Source organism: Zonotrichia albicollis, chromosome 3, assembly GCF_047830755.1.
Source record: "Zonotrichia albicollis isolate bZonAlb1 chromosome 3, bZonAlb1.hap1, whole genome shotgun sequence".
Classification (NCBI taxonomy): domain Eukaryota; kingdom Metazoa; phylum Chordata; class Aves; order Passeriformes; family Passerellidae; genus Zonotrichia; species Zonotrichia albicollis.
Window position 1 is genome coordinate 37,024,127 of NC_133821.1, and position 23,252 is coordinate 37,047,378.

Here is a 23,252-nt window from a genome sequence, read left to right on the forward strand (position 1 = left end):
ACGTTTATTGCACCTGTGTCTTTTGAGTAGTATAGGTGTTGCTAGTTATAAAACTGACAGACTGTGTTCCATGATATGGAATGTTGTACTAAATTGGTGGTGTCTTAGGAACTCTTGTTTACTTTGTGGCCCCATGATGAGCTTATTATTGTAGTTCTCTGTGAGTGCAGAGAGTGAACACCCTTTTGAGTAATATTTCAGTCGCTTTCAAAATATCAGGAAATAGGGCAGGGTTGCTGCATTTTGGAGGAAATGGGAGATGCATTTCTTTTAATCAAGCCATAGCTTCAAGCACTGGCACCGCTGTCACCTTGCTGCGAGTTAGAGCACAATCAAATAGTAGGAGCCATTAGCACTGTTCAGCAGTGATGCCATTGCCTTCATCTTACATGCATAGTTTAACAAAATGTTAATAGTGTTTGTTGTTTCATTCCCACACCACTCCCAGGGAAAAGTGGAATATATACATTTTAAAAAAAAGTGTGTGTATATATATATATATGTGTATATATATATATGTATATATATATATATGTGTATATATATATATATATATATATATTAGGGTGTGAGGCTGATTAGAGGGCTGGAGCACCTCTCCTGTGTGGAAAAGCTGATAGAGTTGAGGTTGTTCAGGCTGGGTGCCTACAAAAAAACTGGAGTGGGGCTTTTGACAAGGGTGTGCTTTAATGGGACAAGGGATAATGGCTTTAAACTGCAAGAGGGTAGGTTTAGATTGAATGTTAGGAAGAAATTCGTACTGTGAGGGTAGTGAGGCACTGAAATCAGTTGCCCAGAGAAATTGTGCGTGTTCTGTCCCTTGCAGTGTCCAAGACCAGGCTGGATGGAGCTTTGAGCAACCTGGTGCAGTAAGAGGTGTCCCTGCTTGTGGCAGGTGGGTTGGAACACGGTGATCTTTAATGTCATTTCCAACCCAAAGCACTCTGAAGATCTGAGAAGCACATAGCTATTGCTGTACAGGACAGGTATTTGCATAGAAGAGAGAAGACAAGGCCATGGTCTCAAGTCATAGAAGTGATGTTGGAGGCACTTAGGAGAGGGAGACGTTTTGGGGACTAATGTGTAAGTAGCACTTTATATAGGCAGCTGGCTGCCTAATGCCAGCTCTTCAGTTTCAGAGGCATGGAAACCTAGTGAAATTGGCACTTGTTGTGCTGCATTCAGCATCTCTTTGCAAGCTCAGGTCAGCAGTCTTCTATTCACATACCTATTTCTGATTTTTTTGTGGCTGGGGGTCTGCTTTTTATGTAGTAGGTTTTACTGAATTATTTGTGTAATCCCCAAGCTAATTGTCTGCTTTTCTTTTAAACTGCTAAATTCATCTGATTCTTTCAGTTGGCATTCTGCAAATGCCGGAATATTTAAGAGTATTCTTTTGTGTGCCATGATTATTTTATGGATTCCTAGTTTGATCCAGATAGTTAGTTACACTAGTGTAGAATACATGCAGGTTCAGCTTTATGATAGTAAAGTGGTAAGGCTGATATGTGAGCTTCGGAATATAGAAATAATTAGAAAATATCTTGTCAAGTTGTCCTATAAATGGGAGGCCAGAATGTGGTGTTTTCCCCCTTGCTACAATATGTTTTTTTAAGTGTGTCTTTGTGCTAAGATGTTTCCATCACTGTTCAGTCCAGCAAGGGCCTGTCTTGCAGCCAGCAGAGTACAGGAGCAGTAGTAACCTTTGGTGGAGCTGAGATGGTGTCTTAATCTGTGTTATCCAAATTTGCCTGCAGCTGATGTCTGAAATGATGGGTAGCATAAAGTAAATGTTGAATTATTAACATGCTAACTTTCCTGGAATCATTTTGGCTGTCATGTCTATCATTATGGCACTGACTGCCTGTCATGCCCTTAAGCACCTTCTCTAATAATTGATTTCTTGAAAATTGACATGATCTGCTTCTGTGTTAGTTTTAACATTTTTACTGACAGAATTCCCCTTTGAATTTTTGCAGGTATAGTTCAACATGTATTGTAAAACTGGTAGAGTGGCAAAATTAAAACAGTTTTTACTCAATAGAGATAACTGAAGCTTCAGCATTGAAATATATATTGCAAATTGAGAACTTAAACTATTGATTAAAAGTGAGTCTAAGTGACTTATTGTGGAATTGAAGTTGCAGAATGAATTGGACATGAAAACCTTGAGTTTTTATGCTTACAAGCTGCCAAGTGGCTGCTTCTTGCCAAGTACTCTTGTGTAGATGGCAAGGGAAACAGTTGAGATAGCCTCAATGCAGACACCTGAAAAAGATTCCATGTGTCTAGGCAACAATGCTGGAGCCTGCTGCCGGAAAAAAAGGGTAATGGAAGTTTGCTTCACTCTGCAGTTCCTAGAGATAGTAATTCTTTTAACTAGACTTCTCCTGAAAAGTTTCTCTAGCCTGATGGAGAAGCTGAGCATCCTGTAAAAGGAGTTTTCTGAAATAGTCTGGACAAGTCATCTATGTTCTGAAACATGACTTTCTTTATCATTTTATGGATTGGATATCGTTTGACTGCAGGTGTATTGATTCTGTTACAGTATGGGAGTACATAATTATACATTGTGTGGGATCAACTGCTTCTCTTCCACATTGGTTATAACTGCCTTAAAAATGCTTTGAGATGTGCCTTATCTGAAATGAATCAAATCAGGCTGATTTAGGAAGGTGATAAATCTCTGTTAGCAATAAGAAAATTACTTTCTAAACAAACGGACCTTCTCAAAAATTTTAATTGCCTTTACATTTCTGTGTGCTGATTCTATTAATAGTAATACAGTGTTGTTACTGAAGTAACTTTGCTAGTAATTAGAAGAAGTATCTTAATCTGGAAGAGACAAAGGGAAAGAATGTTCTAAAACTGTAATTGAGATATAATAATAACTATGTGTTTGAACAATTCCTATTTGGAGCCTTCAGTTCCTGTATTACTTAAATTACTTCTTTAGAAAGACTGTGTGTGTAGGCTGTGAGTTGACATAACAGATGCCTGAATTCTCTCTTTCCAAGCTGCGTGCTTTGCAGTAAACATTAAACTGCCTATAGCATCGTAACTCTTAATATTTGGCAGCTCATGCTACTGGTTCTCTTATGTTACCAATTTAAACTTGCTGGTGATTTTATTGTGGTGTTGAATGACCTTTTTTGCATTTAACTCCTGATGTATATAAATTTAGCAGGTGATAACATGGCTAAAAAAAGCTACAAATAGAGCCAAATGTCTAAGTAGTGTGGCAGAGAATTTATGCCTTCTGTAACTGTCTGCACATCAGTACTGGCCAAGTTGTTGGTGTTTTTTTTTTTTAAATCTGCTGTGAGGGCTCAGTTTTAGTGCATTTATACCTGAAGGCTTACATTAGAAGTTGAAGAGGAGCCTTATTCAAGAGGGGAAGTCCTTCCTCTGGTCATTGGTATCATATATAAAGCAATAAAACCCCATTCTTATTATCCCTTTTAAATTTGATACATCTTGATTTCTGTCACTGTCAAACATACCGGCATTAGTGAATTCTTGCTGTATTTTTTGTACCTGGTCCTAACTGAGGTACTGTTATTTTGATACTTTGTGGTTTTCACCCCACTTTATGGAGTTTAAATTCCTTCTGAAGTTTGGATATACTCATGGTCACACTTAGGGTTGTGCTATATTTCTAAGACAGGGAAAAACGTGATTAGTTGGCATGTGTGTATTGTAATGGCGTTATTCCCCTAATATAGAAAATGTGGTGCTGTTGTGCCTTTTGAGAATCTTTTGTGGGATATTTTTTTTTTAGTGTTAGAAACAGCAGAATTTTAAAATACGGTATTGAGGATAAAAAAAGTTCTTAATTGGCTTCACTGATAGTAACAAGACTTGATGCAAAATGTGACCTGTTCTAAATGCATTGGTAGACAGTAGGAGCTAGGGTAAAGTTCTCTACTCAGATAAATATTAATTTTTGAGGACTCTGGATTAAAAAAATCACTGAATACTGGTCACAGAGGAATTTGTCAAGGCAGCCATCTGTAATCTGTTCTTCTGAACATTTCATATGAGGCACTCAGAAGAATATTAATCTTTTGAAAGCTATCAGACTTGGACTGTAACCTACAGCTAAAGCATCTTAAAACTTTGTAGCTCAGTCACCTTTATTGTCTTAGTAATGAAATTATACAATTCTGTCAATTTTCTTAACTCTGTATCCTACACTGCAATGAGGTTTGTAACAATGGACTTTATTATCCAAGAGCATGTACTTGCTACTGAATTAACTGATCTGAACTTTATTGCTTTCTCTGATTTTGCTGACAGTTTTGCTGCAGGAGTTTTTTATGGTTTTATGCTTAAGATGCCTTCTTTGAACGGCTTAACTAGAAAGGGCTAAGCTTTTTGTATTGCATAATCAACAGAGGCTTTTTATTTTCAAGATGTCTTCTGAGCTTGAGTAATATTATAGTTTACTAATACTTTCTCAGGCATAGGAGTGACAGACTTTGGATGCTCATTAATAGTGCTATAGTAGATAGATGAGACTGAGGTGTGGTTTAGGGACATGCTGTTTTTTCCCAGAGGACTTCAGAAAATTATTATTAATTATAATATTCTTAGGTGACAGGTGTGGTGGAGTTTTTCTCATAACATCTGACCAGTGCTCAGGCTGGTTTTGTGGACAAAAATTAAGTAATTCAAACATCAGTTTGAAGGCCAGATGTTAACAAAGACAGCAAAGGACAGATATTTTTCAACTGACACATTTGGTACTGCTACCCAGGTATACTAGCTAGTTATGTGATATTAAATTTGCCTCATGGAGAAGCAGTGTAAGAATGTGCTCAAATGATAGGCACTGCAGTAATAATAAATATGATCTTAGGTTGCCCATGCATATCACTTCAATGTGTCTGAGCTGGAATTTTGACTTCCCATCGAGGAGATGAATGATTGTAGACTCTGCCCTTTGCATCAAGGAAAGCCACAAACCCATACAGAATACAAACATGTCTTTCTCAATTTGTGACTCCTGGATTGCTGTGGAAGCTTTAATATGTATCTAGAACTTGACTTCCACTACAACTATGTGTAAGGTAAGATAAAAGCTAGTTAGAAACTTTTGCAGGCTTTTCTCTAGAAAGTCCCAGTAGCCCCAATAAACATGTTTGTTCAGAGTTAATCCTCTGTTTACAATGCTCTGTTGCTTCAGTTGAGGGTTTTTTTTGGAAGAAAACTAACATATACATGGAATATATTTTAACTGTTTGATGGTACTTCCTTCTCCTTAGTTCAGCTAAAGATCAAATAACTGAAAATGAAAGAGTTTTGTACTTAGGTGTTTTTATTAAAGCCTACTGGATGGCTACGCTCTTCAGCCTCCTCTCTTCCTAAAGCTGGCTGTTTGCAAAGCTGCCCAGCATAACTGATGGAGAGGTGATTCCACATGGCTCTGCTTGACTTGTGCTGAGTGTAACTCTGATCTGTTACAGAAGAATAGAGAAGTAAGTGCTTGCCAGGATCTCCCAGTAGGCAAATGCAGATTGCATACCCACATTCTGAATTCCAGTAAGGCTGGCTTTTGGTCTTCCTTCATCTTCTGCTTGTATAATTCAACAAAGTTTGATTTCCTCATCAGCCAGATGAGCAATCTCTGCTTCAGGCATTCACTTGTACCATTGTAGTTGTCTGTGTGTCTGCTCAGCCACAGAGTATGAACAGGAAAGGGCTGCTGAGAGCAAATATCACTTAAACTACCGTTGCTGCCAGGATACCCACACAGCCTTCATGTGAATTTGCTGATCTAAAGCTTACCTGAAGGTGAGTCACAGAGAATTTAGGAACTACAAAAGTGCAAATATGTATTAAAGACAGGTCTGCAGGAGAAAGGTTCAGAATATCTTTTGTAAGATATATCTGATGCTGTAACTTATGTCTGTCATTTGTGAGGTGATGTTTTAAAGTGTGGACCTAATTAGAATGTTAAGCCCATGGTGTTTTCAAGCTTTTAGGTGAGTGGGAAATAATGGTCCAACAGCATACTCCTGTTGGAAATTCATCATTTAATATTTGAAATTACTAATTGGCTATAGAACTTTTAACTGCAAACTTCAACTTGCTTAACTCAACTTTGACTGGAGCCCCAAGCAAATTTATTTCAAGGCATTTAGCTTTTCAGGAAGTTCTGGGTTTTACTTCTAAAACACAGTGGAAGGCTACTTTTGCAGACTTTTCAAAACCATAATATTGTATTAAGTGCTTCAAAAAGGATAAGGCTCTGTATTGCTTCATAGAGTTCTTAGTTTTGAACTTTAGTTAGTTCTCCTTACTTTAACTGATTAATATGAATGTTTTAGTGCAGCTTGCATGTTTGAAAAGGGGGGGGGAAGAATTCACCAAAAACCCCCACACCTGCAAATCCACAAATCAAGACTTTGTTCAGTTTTGGTTGATTCACAGTAGAATCACAAATCAAGACTTTGTTCAGTTTTGGTTCTGTATAGAAAGAAGAACCACTTTGCAAATGTAGAGATAATCTTTTGTTACAATGGATGGACAACTCTCTCTGTAGGATGGAAGTTGTGCATTGTATCATGTAATAAGCAGAAATAACTCCTTGTTTAGTTTTGGCTTTGTCACAGAGGTACAACAAGGAAGAGCTACTGCATGAATCTGCAGCACTAGTGCATTCCCCTGTGCTCTCACTTTGCCCACAAAGTCAAGTATCCCAGTGAATGGCTCTTTGAAGGAAGGGATGTTACCTTAGGTTTGCTGTGTGTTGCAGACATGCCCTTGGTAGGTTGCAGTTTATTAGCCAACCTGTGGATACACTGCTGCTCTTTTCTTTCCCCTTCCTTCTGTCTCTTTTGCAAAATCTTCCTATGTGTGGGACCCAGCTTTTAGTTCTGGGGGACAGCACTGGTGGTGGTGGTATTGTGCTGTCAGAGGGTGGATCAGGGCACACCAGATTATAGCTCTTTCTCTTGATGCTCAGTCAATGAGTTGATTTGTTTGATTGCTTATTTTAAAGCAGCTGTGATTTGATTATCAATGAAAGGTCAGAGTCCAGGTCTAGCTGGTTGTGAGGCAGAATAAAGACTGTTTTTCTGGGACTTGTCTGGCCAGAGTTTAGAAACTTGCAAAGGACTGGGTGTTGCAGTGGATTTGTTTGTTTCGAACATTAGGATTCAGCTTGTGGAGCATTAGTGCTTTGCGACCAGCGTTATTAAGTATGTATTTAATCATCAGGAAAACCAACATTTGGTGCCTACACTCTGTAAAATAACATGATAGGGTTCTTCAACTTTCTCTGGACTGCATAATTTCTTTTTCTTAATGATCTTATTTTCAAGTAGTGAGTTTAGTTCTTTAGCAGTGAATTGCTTATGATGGCTTTACCTATTTGGTCTTACCTTCTGAAGAAAATCCTGTAAACATGGTCAAATTAAAAACCCAGGAATATTTAAGTTTTTCTCAAATAAAACCTATCCTGCTGTAGGGTGCAGGTGTCTTAGTAGCAAAAAAGTTTACTGAACTAACTTAGTCCTACTAAAATATTACACATTTACATAGTACAAAGCCTTAAGTAGCTCAAATAAAATGTTTAATACATCTTGTAATTTTGTTAAGCCTTTAATAGGAAGCATTCAGCTTTATTCTTGTGATGTAATTTACAATGAGCAATCTGGACAAGACATTTACACTTGTGTATTGTGAACATTTTTGGCATTCAAATCGTTAGGAGCTGGATGTAATGGTTTGTTATCCCAAAGCTGTATCATGAATCTAAAAGTCTTTTCATACTGACAGCAAACAAGCCATGCAGCTTACTTGGAGAGGTAAGAGTCACTACTGTGCAAATTAGGTAGAAGTATTGTCCCTTCTTTGTTGTGCCATATTTAGTGGTGGAGGCTATATCTTAAGGTGCTTTTGTGTTTTGGGACACTGAATACTGTATTCCTCACTTCTGAGAAGTGAGAGAGTGTACATAGAATTTGTATAAATGCAATCATACTCTGAGGTAAAATGCTCTCAGCCCAAAATATCTATTTTGGAATCCGCTGTATTGTAAGCAGCCTTCAGCTTAAAGTCATCCTGGTCTAAGGAATGCTCTCAGGTCCTCTGTAGAGTGGAATCTGGGAGGGCTCAAGGCTCTTGTTTCTGAGAAGCAGAATGCTCATGTTCCAGGGCTGCTTCTGTGAGTTTGCTGCTTTTCAAGGCCACAGAAGCCCTGAGGCTGCTGAGCACGGGGTGCGAGCACCTTGTGGTGCTCCTGGCTGAGGGATGTGCTGAAGGTGGGAGGCAGTGCATGGAGGGAGCTATGTCCTGGCCACGTGCTTTGTGTCTGTGCCCTAAAACCTTGTGTGTTGAAGTGGAGCTGTTGTAAACAACTTTATGAATTTGCACCAGTTGTGTTTAGTTTTACTCCCTGAAGTTCCTTGATGTAGAACCAACTTTTTTACTGAAGCTTTTTTACCTTCTGGGGAGGACTTCTGCCTTGTGGTTCAATACAATGATTTAGGATGCTTTTTCAGAGCTCATTAATGATTAAGTCGATGCTGCTTAAGGTGTAGTTACACAATACTTGGAACAAATATGAATTGGCAGCAGCTCCCAGTTCAGCATTTCTGTTGCTGGTACTTGTCTGATCTGGCATTTCCTAAGCTGGTTTGGAGACCTCAAGTGACAGAAAATAATTGACTTTTTCTGGATTAGTTTTGTTGCTTGAACATTCCATCCTATTGTGGTGCGTAAGAGGAGAGAATTCTGGGGAAAACTCGGGGCTTGCAGTAGTGTAGAGCTACAGGCATGGAACTTAGTGAACTCCTGCAGTTCTTCAGAAGGGGTAAAGGAGTTCTTTTGGGCCATTTGGTGCCTATGACACTTGTTAGTAGTTGAAAAGCACTGCTGAGTGTTTGGAAGAGGCGAGCCATAATGAAATATTGTCGTAGCTCTGTTCCTCCATCAGTGGGCTTAAAGTCAAGGTCGGCAGTAAGTCTCCTTTATCACTCAGTGCATCCAGAGTGCTATTATCAGTTTTAAATCTTCACTGTCACTATAAAACTTCTATTTCCCTCCTGTCCCAGAGAAAGCTGGCTGTTATCCAGAATTTTTCCTATGATAGTTCCTTCTACCAGTGTATTCTTAAGCCAATTCTGTAAGATGCAACGCTTTATAAGCTTAATAAATATGTAGTCCCTGATCCATGGAGGATTATGGGTGTTTGCATCGTGTTAAAAACAATGTGTAGATGCTGTTGTTGATCCACATATCTGAATTATTGGTTATTCACTACTTTTCCATTTTAAGGTGAATTTCTAGTTAATTTTATAGAAACTATTTTTAAAGAAATGTAATGGTTTGTATTACAGAGGATCTGAAATACTTTTACAGTTGAAGCTTATTGGTTTTTTTTTAAACTCTCGTGCATTTTTGCATCTAAGGAAGCAGAATAAAGAGCTCACAAATTACACATGCTGCACATGGTGGGTTTAAGTCTTGTCAAGCACTCAAGGAGTGTACTCTGTCATCTGAGTAGGTGAATAAAATTAAGACAGCACAGTGATGCTAGCAGGCATGCAAAAGCTATTCCTTCTGTTACTGAGTTTAGGGACTTGAATGGCAGGTAATAGGCTGATGACTTTTTAAGTGCTTGTCAGTGTTGGTGAGGGAAATAGAGAAAAATATTAATCTGATTCTTTGTTAGCATAAATCTTAAATATGGTGTTTAGAGAGTTTGCTGAAAGGTCTTTGCACATCCAGGCATGGCTTTAGTTCAAACACTTCTATTTAGGAAAAAGTAGTATTCATGAAAAAATTAATGTACAAATCTGTTGTACGCCATCTGGAGTAGCTAACTATTTCCTTTGTTTCTTTCTAGGAAATACCAAAATAAAGCAGATGTTGTGTCCTGTACTGTTATCTCAAGGTTTTGCAAGTCATTCTGTTACGTGCTTCTTGGCAGCAGGAATGTAAACTAATTCTTTCAGCACTGAACTAGAACCTTGACAAGGTTAAAATTACAGGTAAGAAGGAATTCTGCCACTTGGAAATTTATGGGAATATATTATTCCTTTGGCTGTGTTTTTAATTTGCAGTTTGTAATTGACCACGGATTTAATGGAAATTTGAGATTGGGTAAAATGATGTTTTTTCTACTTTAAATGTATGAGTTTTGCTTACTGTTATTTTTTAGTAGGGAGGAAATACAATTTCAAGTACAGCTTCCTTCTGTTACAATACAAAGCAGTGTTAATAAATGGGGGACAGGGAATTGTAATTTTTCACCACCTAAAATGTCTGCTGACCAGATTTTGGAGAAATTATGTTCTCACACTGAAGACTGTATAGTGTCAGTAAAAGTCATGAAGTGTTTTGTCCACTATGTGTTGAGATCAGTTTACTGTCTGCATGTGGCTTTTTTCCCTACAAGGTCTGTATTTCCTTAAATGCACTAACAGCAGCCGTGCTACTTAAATTACCTGTTTTAATCAGTTACAGCAAATCTCTAAATTTGCCTTACAAGGTTCCTGAGCTTCAGCTTTTGAACCACCTTTTCAGGGGTAAAGGTTGATGGCTTTTTCCAGGTCAATGAAAATGTTTTGGCTGCTGGTTTTCTGTCATTAACTTTATATGACGATGACTGAGAACTCTTGTCACACTCTGTCACCTTCTTCTGAACTCATGTAGAGGGAACTAAGAGTCAATGTTCTTTGAATCCTTTCGAAAAAAGGATAAATACAATGCTGCAAGACCATAGTAATGGGAAAAAAATCCCATATCACCACAAATACCTGTGATAGAGATTGCATGTTTTGGGTTGTATGTTTCTGAAAGGTTTAGATCTGTTTTTAAACTGGGACCATTTGTTTTGAAGACTGTCCTTGAAATGGGTTTATTGCATGAGTCTGTCTTCAGGATTATGATCAAATGAAGGTTTTTGAGTCTTGATTACACATTTCAGTATCTTTGACAGGAAGAGTTGTCTCTTTTCAGTAGTGGCAGGCAGGAGTCTGGACTGTTGGTCTGAAGCAGTCCTGTCTGTCTTGCTCTGAAGTTCAGTGATGAATAGGTTGTAAATCAGCGACAGGTTTGTGCCAAGGAAGTGGTGTTGGTTTTTCTGCTGCTAAAATGAAAGGGAGGTTCCAATGTGGTTTGTTTTGAGGGTTTTTGTTAGTGTTGTGTTGATTGAATGCTTGTACTTATTTTGCAGTGATGTAACATGTTGAAAAAAGGCACAACCTTTTATACTGACGATATTTGAACGGACCTTTAGCACTCATCCAGCCCAACCCTTGTGTCTGCCTTCCTCAGATTTTTGTGTGAATCGAGAAACCAGCCCTCAATTCACTAAATAAAGGTGTATTGTTTTACTGTGGTTTTGCAGACCTGCTGCAGAACACTTATTCTGGTGTTTCAGACCTGTTTAGGAATAATTCACAGGTGATATGAAGAAGTGATTCTTTGCTACCCTATTCTCACAAAAGTGTGTCTGAAACTTTTTGTAAACAGACTTTGAAAAAGGTGAGCAAATTTGTCTTAAATACCTAAATTTAGAGCAGGGGAGAACTCACTCCCAGTGACAAAGTGTCATGCTAATGACAGATTTATACATGTAAAATTCTTCAGTTTTAATACCATTAGTGTAGTGGATAGATTTTGGTTGTTTTTCTTGAAAATGTGAGGTGCCGTTTCTGTAGTAAAAGCTGGCTGTTGTTTGTTAGATTGATGATTGAAAAGGAGCAAACTAAATTTAACTCAAAGTACTTGGTCCTTTATTGAATTTAGAGAATTAAAACAGCAATTCTGCATAGAAATAATTAAAAACTTTATTTGTGAAGTATCACTTTTATGCTAGGCTAAGTCTTTGTAGTTTCCAAGGGACCCCTGTGCATCTGTTTTGAACAGCCCAGTAAAGAAGTGAGAACCTGCTTATTGGCTACAGGAAATATGAGCAGGTATTGGCAAGGAATTTCACCAATTATAGGATATGGGTCTTGTCATAGTGTGGTCAGTAGGGATAGGCAGCAGTACAGTGCAGATTTCCATGTGGTATATTAAAGGCACAGAGAGTTGCAGGGTTTGAGTTAAGGACAAAATGTGATTTCAAGGATGATAAGCTTGCACAGGCAATATCTGAATTAACCAGGTAGGCCTATTTCACTGCAGTGCCAGTGCACCAAATTTCTGTTCCTAGAAAATGGTACAAGAGCATGAATGCTGACTTAGGCTGAGCTGTCTTTACTTGTAAAGACTTTAGCTTCCATCCTGTTCCTGGGCAGGTGCTGGCAGCAGGAGTCTGCTTTGCCCTGTCTGGACCCAGCCTTGTGTTTGCTGAACCAGCCTGGATATTTGCCCATTGTTGTGTGTTACTTGCTGTGTAGCTACTCTGTACCTCGGATAAACCATTTGCAAGTAACAAATGGGATGAATTTCCCAGTCTCTGTAGTGTTTGGAGGAAGCCTTGGTAAAGAAAAGCTGAATATGTAACCTGAAAACCTAAGATGAGTGACATTACGGCATTGACAAGAGTAGTCTCTTACTTAGAATGACCCTGCATACTTCTTCAGTTAAGTGCCCAGCAGTGGTGCTAATCTGTGCTAAGGGCTGCTGATAATCAGAAGTCACACTGGCACACGTGGAATTCTGTGTAGCTAAGAAAAGCACTGCATGTTTTTTTAAAGTTTTCATTTGGCCACAGAACTGTGTGAAGTTGATTTCTGCAACTTGAATAAAAAGGAAGCTGCAATGCAAAGGGTCTGTGACTAAAAAATACAGCAACGTGGGCACTGATGGTCTTGTACTAAGTGCAGTAATTAGAAAGCTAGATGCAGAGTCCACTTTCAAGATTTCTGTGAAGTTCATCTTGAATATCTGAGGTATGATCTCTAACGTTGTGGCTGTTGAGCTGCATTCCAGGAAAATAAGAAGCCTCAGTATAAAATCTGCAATATGCCCGTGGGAGACAGATGGTTGCCACATAAGCTGAGCTGAAAAATCTGTAGTTAAGTAGCATCATCCATATTTTAGTAAAGTGCAAGAAAGCAGACTATAAAACGAATCTCTGAAAGGACCACAAGCATGTTTTTCTTGCGGTAACATAGCTAGAAAGGTTATAGCCCTTAACCTAGCTCCTGGTGCTCCTTTCCATTTGTCTTTTCTGTTGAAGGTTACAGCCCCCTTGGATCTGCTGTCTAAGCTGCTGGCTTCCAAACCCACTGCAGTCAAAGTCGCAAAGTTTCAAAATACTAAAGCTAACTTTGCACTTCTTCAGTGAAACAGTTCAAAGAGTAAGGGCAAAACCACCTCAGCCAGCAGTTCTGAAAGAAAAGAAATTGCTGGCACAATGTAGTAGTGATGAGTAGCTGAGGCAGAGCAGAAGCGTTCATGTTTTCAGGTACTGCTACTGACATTGAAAATAGGTGTGAATATAGAGCATTAAATTATGCCTGTGATTGTTTTGTGCCTCCAGACCATTTTGAAATAGCTGAAGTTCATTCTGAAATCTTCATCTCCTTTGTAACTTGCTGCTTTAAAAGTAGTGTGGTGGGGGAATGTAGTGTTTTGTTTATCTTTGTTATTTGTTCTTTTCCCCAACTGCTGTAACAATGTTGTGCTGAATCTAATTTAAAAATTACAGTTGTAGCTCCTAGGCATGTATGCTACCTGGTAGTAGGGATGCAAAATGTTTTTCATTTCCTGGTTTAGAAGTCTCTTTGGCTTCTTTCTCGACATCCTGGCAGGAAAAGTTTTTGGTAGGAAGCTCAGTATTGGCGTTTTATGTTGATACTTATTTTCTTTCTGTCAGTATCTCTGGTCAGCTGACATCCTTCCTAAAGCCAACACCCATGGCCACAGATTACCTAAAACCAACCCAAATCCTCCAAATAAAACCCAGGAATGTTAATAACTCTTCTTCTGTGTAGTTCATTTTTAAATGAAAATAAAATACTCAGATCTTATTCTTAGGTTGCAGTAATTTGTTTGTCAGTATTTGTGGGTACATAGAGTAGCTGTTACAGCCAGTCTCCAATAACTATTGGCCTAATATAAATTCATGTAGTGCAAGTATTTTTAAGGTCAATAAGTTAGAAGCAAGACCAAGTTTTCTGGGATCAAAAATTAAAACTATCTGCAGTGTGTGTGGACAGATGTACTGTGTAAAGTCTATATGTGCACATAACACACTAGAGAGAGACTGCAGGGTGGATGCAGAGGAGCTTTCTACCAGGACTAAACTTTGATTTTATTTTGTTTTAACTTAAACCAGAGAAGGTATTTCCTGCACTTTCTATAAATTTTGAAATTGTTTGTCATGGATACTTTGATTATTTATTTGTCATTTACATCTTTAATATCTAGTGCAGCATTTTTTCTTTTGAAATGTCATTCTTTTTTTATAGTGGAGCACATGTGCTTTGTAACAGGAAACTCTGGCACTGTTTCTTTTCCACAGCACTGACTTATTAGAAATGACTAGCCTGTTGAGTGAATCCTTCTGAGGAAGAGACATTTTACAGTACACTTTTATGACCTAAGCCCAAAAGATTTATGTTGGACCATTCTCATATTATGAAAAGATACAGTATTGCCTTTGGGACTGTTAGCCATCAAGGTGGTATTAGTTTAGTTCTGATGTTTTTTATGAAACTGACATGCAATGGGAAAATTATTTTATAGTATCTACAAAAACTTTGATTATGGCTTGTAGACCTTTGTAATCTAATTATGTGTTGGTTGCTGTCATGGTTTAACCCTAGCCAGCAACTAAGCACTGCACAGCTGCTTGTTCACTCCACCTCCTCCCTCCCCAGTGGGATGGGAAAGAGAATCATAAAAACCAGAAAATTCATGGGTTGAGACACAGGCTTCTTAATGGGTCAGGGAAGGAAGAAAAAGAATTAAAATATGCAAAACAAGTGATTCACAATGCAATTGCTTACCATTTGCCAACCAATGTGAGCAGTAGCCCCTGGCCAGCTTTGTCCCCAGTTTATACATTGAGCACAAGGTCATAGATTTTGGAGTATCTCTGGCCACTTTGGGCCAGCTGTCATGGCTGCGTCTCCTCCCAACTACTTGTGCCACTCTGGCCTTCTCCTTTGGCAGGATATGAGAAGCAAGAAAGCCTTGACTAATATAAACACTACATAGCACACTGATATTTTTAGTTGTTGCTATCAACTTTATTCTCATACTGTATCCAAACCAGAACTCTACACCAGCTATGAGGAAGACAGTTAATGAACTCTGTCCCACCTGAAAGCAGGGCTATATCCATTTGCATGCTACCAGGTCCCACACCTTCCAATATACCCAAGTAATCACTATCACCTTTCCTGTATTTTGATATGTACCCAGAGATACCATTCCCATACTGTGTGGGCCATCCCTTCAGAATGTTTGTTGAGTTTTAGTCCATGACTTTTGGCTCTGTCTGTTGTAGTAGTCCTTCAGGGCAGGAGTGTGTGGAGTGTTGGATTGTTTTATGCTGAAGCCAGCGCTAGTTCCATCACTGCTATGAATGTCTGGTTCTATCATCAAAATTCCATTCTTCATTAGGCTGGGTAATGCTATTACAGTACCCTTGATATGGCTTCCAGCAACAGTTGGAAGTGATGACCTACAGTGTTTTATAGCAGACAACATAATATAGTGAAGATCATTCACTGTTCTTACCCAGAATCAAATGCCCTGGAAGTACCCATAAGACTTCCCCATCCCTCCGTGTTACCCACCAAGTGCGCCCAGTTCCTTGAGCAAATGCAGTCTTGTGGATGATTGCTGGCTCTCCTGTTCAGGTTCTTTACCTTTTTAATTCTATGGCAAAACCAGTTTACAGAAGGATTTGAACTACTTTTCCCTCTCTCAGCAACTTCTGTTATTGTATTGCCTCACACAATATTGCCATCAATGTACTAAGAGCTTTGCTTTGTTTCAGTACTGTTAATATCAGTCCATGGCTAATAGTAGGTCTCTGTTTCCACCCCTGGAATTCCAGGTGTACTGGATGGACCTGCACTCTATTGCCAGTGGCTTGAGAAAACTGCACTAGCAGTATCAATTGTGGCATACTGCTTGGCTGCCTCTGACTCCAGTTTGTATTGAAGTTCCAGCAGGTCTGGCTGGACTCAGAGGTGGCATGGCTTTGGCCAGGCCATGACAGTGTACTGTTAGTCTGCACTGGCCACATGGGACTGTTAGAGGGTGAGTGATTCCCGCTGATCACTCCTTGGCTCTCCATATGGCAAATCAACTTACAGATGGTGTCAGGGTGTCTTGGTTGGTGGGATTCCATGTCCGGTGCACCGTTGTGATGGCAGCTGTTGTTCTTTGACCACACCAGAAGTGTCCTCCAGGAGATGGAGTGAGGTAGATAGCTGTTTCATTTCTACTGTCTCCAAGGCAGCTATAGCAAAAGCCCAGCAGTACCTTTTGAGTCCTTGGAAGCTCACCCTTGTGAGGCAGTCTAAGCAAAGGATGCTCTAGAGTTTCAGTGCCAGTCACAATGGAGTGCTTTTGCCACTCATTCCCTATCAGGCTCACTTTGACCTCCAACAGAGTTAGCTGTTGGGATTGCCCTGCCACTCCAGAAACAGAGATGGTGCCTGCCCCTGTGCAGCAGTGTTTGCTGGAGCCTTTGACTCCTGTGGCTCTGCTGTGCAAGGTCATCCAATCCACACAGTGCACTAAACCCAGCTGTTTGTTTCCTCCACCTGGCTGGAGGCAGGCCTGTATCCTACTGTGGTCACACAGGGTGGCCTGTGCTGTTATGCTTACTCTCATAGTTGGGACACTGGTCCATACAGGTGGGGAATAGGATGCGTAAGCCTTCCTTGTCCACAGCCAGGATACAGGCTGTAATGAGGAAGACACATTTTGTTTGTATTATGGGAGTTGGCCAATTTGTCCACCATTTGTCCCTCTCAGTCTTTCCAGGTCATTACTGCCAATCAGTTGGTGTATGACAGTGGTGCATCCCATTCCACCACATGGGTCGTGTACACTTGTCTTCATCTGGGTCTTTGGATAACTGCTTGTTGTTATCATCCACATCATCATAAATCCACATCACCATAAATCTCCACCAGTGTGGCTAATTGCCTCAGATACTGGATGCCTCTGTCCATGACAGTCGACTTGCCTGGGTGGCATAACATGTTCCTTGAAGGAATACCTTTCCTTCATACCTGGAGTCACTTCCAGAGGCTGAGGACTTGTGCCCCTTTTCCAGTTCATTGGTTAATGCCCACCTCTGTAGAATGGGATGCCAGCTGTTTGGCTTCTCTATCCTCTAGTTCCCGGTTACTGGGCCTGTTATTCCAGCATTGGAGCAACCAGGTGATGTGCTTGCCTGGATGATGATTGGAATCTTTTTGCCTGTGTCACAGCTCACTCAAGGATAGGGATCAGATGATTAACTGTATCTTTTATTTGTTCTGCCTCTTTCCCCACCTCTTCTCATTATAGCCCTGCTGCTTCATCCCTCACTAAATGAGCTCCCCTTTGCATATCTCTCTCCTTATGTATAGCAGGGACTGATACAGGCACAGGTTGGTGCTTTGGTTCAGCCACAGTGCCTGTCTCTGGTTTTGGAGTAGCCCCTGTGCCCATCATTTTCTCATCACATCCAGAGGCCTTTTTTTCCCTCAGGGGTACTGTACAGTCCTAAGCATGGCTCAGTAGGCCTGGGCCAGGCTGCAGCGTGTTGCTGTGGGTTTTGCATCTCTGGAATTTCCAAGGTGGCAGCGTAGTTTCTCCCAATATTTAACTAGTCTTTCCAAATTTTGCACTTGTTCAGGGCTGAAGTTCCAGAGCACTGGAGGTGACCACTGTCCTAGGCACTTGTCCATACTATCCCTCACACTCTGGCACTTACCACTATCCAGCCTCAGGGCAGATCCCTGTTCTGGAATAATTGTTGATCCTAAAACAAGACCTTGAACACATTCAGAAGACACAGCAATAGGAATGCTGGTTTGAACATCCCAAGGACATTAAAAATTCCCAAATGCTGTTTTAATTGGCCTAGAGGAGAAAGGGAAGATTAAGGGAGGTAGATATCAGTCTCCCTCATGGATTTGGTCTCTGGGAAGAGGTAAAAGTTGTAATTATTAGTAGTTTCCTATAGATGGCTCCCAAAGTATGGAGATGTGGGCAGTGCTGAGTACAAATACCAGATCAGTTTCATGAGCGGCAATTCTGTCATATTATGAGACCGTGTTACAGAGTGCAACAAAATAACCTTAGCCCTGTTCCCATGGGTGACAAACAGCTCAGGGGGCAATATATACAAATAAAGTATTTTATAATTCAACATTACAAACAGGGACACCACACCAACTTGGGGAACAAATACATCACCACTGTGACAGTGATTAATATAATGAGTACTTACAAGAAATTTCTTCTGATACGTTCTAGTCAGATTTGTCATTATCTCAACCTGTCGTGCCCTGTGTTGGGCACCAGAAATATCTGTCATGGTTTAACCCAATCCAGCAACTGTGTGCCACACAGCTGCTCACTCACTACCCTGACCCAGTCAGATGGAGGAGAGAATCAGAAGAATAAAAGTGAGAAAACTTATGGGTTCTGATAAAGACAGTTTAAAGGGACAGAAAAGGAAGAAAATCATAATAATGAAAGAATTAAAAAGAAATGAGGCACAATGCAGTTGCTTATCACTCGCTGACCAATGCCCAGCCCGTTCCCAAGTGGTGGCCCTGGCCAGCTTTCCTCCCAGTTTATATATTAAGCATGATGTCATATAGTATGGAATATCCCTTTGGCTAGTTTGGGCCAGCTGTCCTGGCTGTGTCCCTCACAACTTCTTGTGCCCCTCCCACCTCCTGGCAGAGTATGAGAGCTGTCAAATCCTTGACTTAGTATAGCTAACAGTACTTAGCAACAGCTAAAAGCCTCAGTGAGTTATCAACGTTGCTCTCGAGCTGGGATAGAGTTAATTGTCTTCCTAGTACCTGGCTCATGGTTGTGGTTTGGATCCAGTATAAGTCAGGACAGCTCTGGCCTTTATGACAGTTGTTAAATAAATATTTCTGCCTGCTAAATATAAATCTAAATTGAGAGGAGCATGCTTTTCACTTAAAGTAGCTGCCTATTTCCCCTTTATGATATAGTACAAAATAATGAATATCTATACCTGAGCAAGAACTATTTGTCAGTTTTTAAGTAGATCTTTGGAGAAAATCTGCAGTTGGGGTTGTTTGTCTTTTAAATGCAAACGCAAGCTTGTGCACAGCTAAATTTAAGACTCTTTCCTACATGGTTGATCTAATACCGAAGCGTCTTTGCTGTGTAGCTGGGGCAGAAAGGATATTGATCATAAATTTTTCTTACATGTCAGAGGACATGACTTTTGCCTTCATTCCTCTATACCTCAAAAGGATAGATGTTTTTGGTTTCCTGAGTCTGAATTGTTGCCTGTGTTGCCTGTATATGAGATAAGGACCAAGTAAGATTTCTCTCTGGTTGAAGACATTAGAGAAAAATACAGGTTGGAACTTCAGAGAAGTAAGCCTTGGGTTGGATTTTTGCTCTGGAATGTCAGCTTTTGTTGGAGACTTGTTGCCCTGAACTTTCTTGGAAGTGACTCCACTATTGATCTAAGACTAGAGATGAACAGTATGCACTGGAGAGATAGTTGGAGTCTCTTCTTTGGTAGTGTATTGCTCAGATTCAACTTCTTCTTTGCCAGAGAGGGGCAAAGGCCAGTAATTTCTTCCTATAAAGTAATTTTTCCTCTGCAAAGGCATTCCAAAAGCCTTTGAGCCTTGGTGATTATTGGTCCTGCCAGGCAGTAGATTTTTTTAAAAATTGATTATTATTGCTTTCTTTTTTTTCCAACCTTTTGGTTGGAAAAAAAGGGTTGGAAAGACTACAAGGAGAAGAGAATTCTAGGATTTGGTCTGAGTAATATATGGTATTTTAAAGAATGGTCTGTGAAGCATGGGCAAGAACTAAGGCTTTCTCCATTTTCAAGAAAATTTTGGGAATTGCAATAGACATGGTCTTCCTGATTTTGAAAGTTTCAACTAATAATTTTATGTGGGATAAATATTTTCACCCCAAGGAAATTAATGTTTTCTCAAACTAATCTGTTATTCAATTAAATTTCATACAAAAATGAGATCTTTGGAAAAGAAATCTCAAGACTGAAGGGTTCTGAATTTTTGAGTTTATGCTGATTGTACTGGTTTGCAGGTGGGTGCTTCATCTGTTTTGCTGACTGTGTTTTATCTTGAGACTAAATCTTTCTCCGCAAAGATGTTTAGGGCTGCTTAATGCCTTAACTCCCTCAAGAAATGTTGAGATGGTTTGACTAAGAGGAAGTACAATGAAGTCTTAGTTAAAAACTTGAGCAGTGGAAGGGTGTATGTGCTTAAAATACGTGATAGGAGTGAGTGGTTGGTTAGCCCAAGGGCAGGCCTTAGCAGCAGATGGATCCTGGTATGCTGGACCAGTGTTGTGATGTAACCACAGGTATAATCCAGTACCTGGATGTTCTGGTTTGAAAGCAAAACTAGTGAGAGACTACAAGTCAAATACAATTTAGTAGGAAAAGGGGGAAAAACCCCAAAATACACGCAATAATACAAAAGGAAAAAACACTGACAAAGTCAGAATGCAACCTGATGCCCTGTTGGTCAGGGTGTTGGTAGCAGTGCAGTTGGATTGGTGGCTGCAGTCCTCCTGGAGTGGCAGATGTGGTTCTGTTGGAGCAGTTTTCCTGTACAAAGGGTGTAGTCTTCCTCTGAAGATCCAGTGGAAAAGATACCTGTTCCTCTGGGAATCCAGTGGAAAGACTGACTGTTCTGTCCCACCTGGTTATATCCAGGTGGGGGTTCTTAGCTCCCCCCTGGGTGGAGCTTCTCACAATTGGCTGTTATCGTTCTGTGAGTCATGTGGTGAGTCCATTAAACAGAAATGCCTCCTGGAGGGAATTATCTTTGAGTCATGGGAAAAGGCATTGATGGGCCCATTAAAAGGAGATAAGGAAGGTGGCCCCCTCCTGGTTTTCAGCAGCTCTTGAGGATGGGAATAGAATATATCTTAATATTGTAACCTAGGACACTGGAATAAAGTCACCTTGTCCCTCTCTGCAGACTGGCTGATGGCTTTCGGGGAATGAGCTTTGCCAAAGAGAGCCCAGGGGTGGGTCCTGATGGAGAACCAGGACAAATGTGTTGAACAGTAGAGAGCAGTGTGTCTGAAGGGGGGAAAAATTGGCACCTGTCAGAAAAGGTGTGTCAGCATTCTGGGAGAAGTGATGGTTTTTGTCTGTTAGGAGCTCGCAAGGCTGCATTGGGAATGCAGTGTGGGCTGCCCACCTCCAAAAAGGCACAGACATGGAGAAGCATTCTGTTACTGAGGGGCCAGAGCCTGTAGTGTGTGAGGAGGGGGAGATAGGAGTTTCTTCAGAGTGGAAGAGGAAAGGCCAAGCTGTCTTCCAACAAATTCTCTGAAGTTCCAACCTCACGGGAGGGATAGAGAAGGTAACGCTGTGTTCCTCCTGGAGATGTGTGATGAAAGCCTGTGAGGCAAAGGACACAAGTTGACTCCCAGACTTACTGATAGATATTCAATCTCTCCATCCTTTATTTGCAATATTAAATGGGATATTTAGAATATTAAGATCATAATCTTGAGTAGTGTGTGGTTTTCTTATTTTCTGGTTTAAGTTGTAAAAAAGTGAACCTACTTATGAAGCAAGTAAAACTAAGGTGTGACACATGCCTTTGGTGGTTGTTTTTTTTTAAATTGTGTTTTGTTTTACAGATATAAAACACAACACAATACTGAGCCGACAGGCCTTTGCAATTACATAAGTTTTGATCTTCTTCCTCACTCAGTCACATTATGTCTTCCACATTTTTGATTTTAAGAATGCAATGACATAATGCAATTAAAGGAATTTCATAGAAGGTGTGAAGTATTGGAGAGTATCTGGCATTTTGGCAGCATTTCAGTCCTGTATGACAGTTTTACTGGTAAGAATGTTTTGTGTGCTTTTAAAATAGTTTTGTATTGTGTGTAATTTGGGAATAAGTGATTGTGAGGTACAAGAATCCTTTCACAAGTCTGACTGATGTTAGTTGCACTATTAAACTATGTGGAACTTGTTCAGCTCTCAACTGAGAGCATTGGTTGCTGAGAACTCTGTTTTGTGGTGATATGTCACGCTGTCTTGCTTACCCTCTGACACAGATTAATTTTGTTTGTTTTCAAAGCAAAATCAGATGTTTTGAGAGAAGGGGTTGTGCAGAGTTTTGACTACGTATTGCATTGATGGATACACTTTGTGTGTCCTTTACATTGATTCAGTGTTAACAAAACTGCTGAGCAAGCTGTTGGGATCTTCAGCACTGCATGGAGATCATTGTAGCAGAGAGGTAGTGTGAGGTTTGGTTTGTCTGTGTGTGGTCTGCTGTATACTTCATATGTGTTTAGGTGAGGGGAATGGTGGGAGTAAGGATTAATTAATCTCTTCCTGGCCTGGCAACAAATTCTTAACCTAGAATTAGGTTATCATGACTCTGTACATTCTGTAGGTGGGTACTACTGTGTCAGAGATGAGTGATTGCTCAGGATCAGTCATGGCAGAATTCTTGCCAATTCTTTTTGGATGAAATTTGCTGTAATTTTCACATTTTAGGATTTTGTAGGGTGATGACTTTTAGAATGGTTTGAAGTTGTGATATGTGAGTTTCTGAGATCTGTGGATTAAAGAATGTATTCTCTACTGACTTTGTAAAGGGCAAGGTAATTTTTCAGGTGTGTGTAGGACACTTGAGTCTAGTGCAGGAGAGGAAATCAGAAGTCTTTCAAAGCTTCATTGTAGATTATTCACATTTTACCTGTGAGCCTGCATTCTGGAGATAGTCTCCAAATACTGAAGAACTTCTAACTTCCTGTGGGTTGTTTACTTCCCTTAGCTCATATCTCTTGTAATTGAATAAAATTTATAATTTATAAAGTTTATGAATTTAAGTTTATTGGAATAAATTCTGAACTTAAAATCCCATGTAAGCACATGAAAGTCTTTCATGGATGGCTGAGAGTTGAGGTTGTTCAGCCTGGAGAAGCCTGGGGAGATCTTATAGAGGTCTTTAAGTATACCTAAAGGTAGCATACAAGAAGGCTGGAAGGGACTGTTGCCAAGTGTAGTGATAGGACAAGGGAAATGGCTTCAAACTGTAAGAGGGTAGGTTTGGATTTGAGATAAGAAAGAAATTTTTTACTGGGAGAGTGAGACA

General features: G+C 39.9%; 1 protein-coding gene across 3 annotated transcripts in view; it reads left to right on the forward strand.

Moving 5' to 3' along the window:
- Nucleotides 1-23,252, forward strand: part of PPM1B (protein phosphatase, Mg2+/Mn2+ dependent 1B) — a 61,070-nt gene that overhangs the window by 15,340 nt on the left and 22,478 nt on the right. For all 3 annotated transcript variants that reach the window (XM_074537185.1, XM_074537184.1, XM_074537186.1), the window contains exon 2: nucleotides 9,857-10,001. The gene's annotated coding sequence lies outside the window, so the exon portion shown is untranslated. The remainder of the gene's footprint in view (nucleotides 1-9,856; nucleotides 10,002-23,252) is intronic.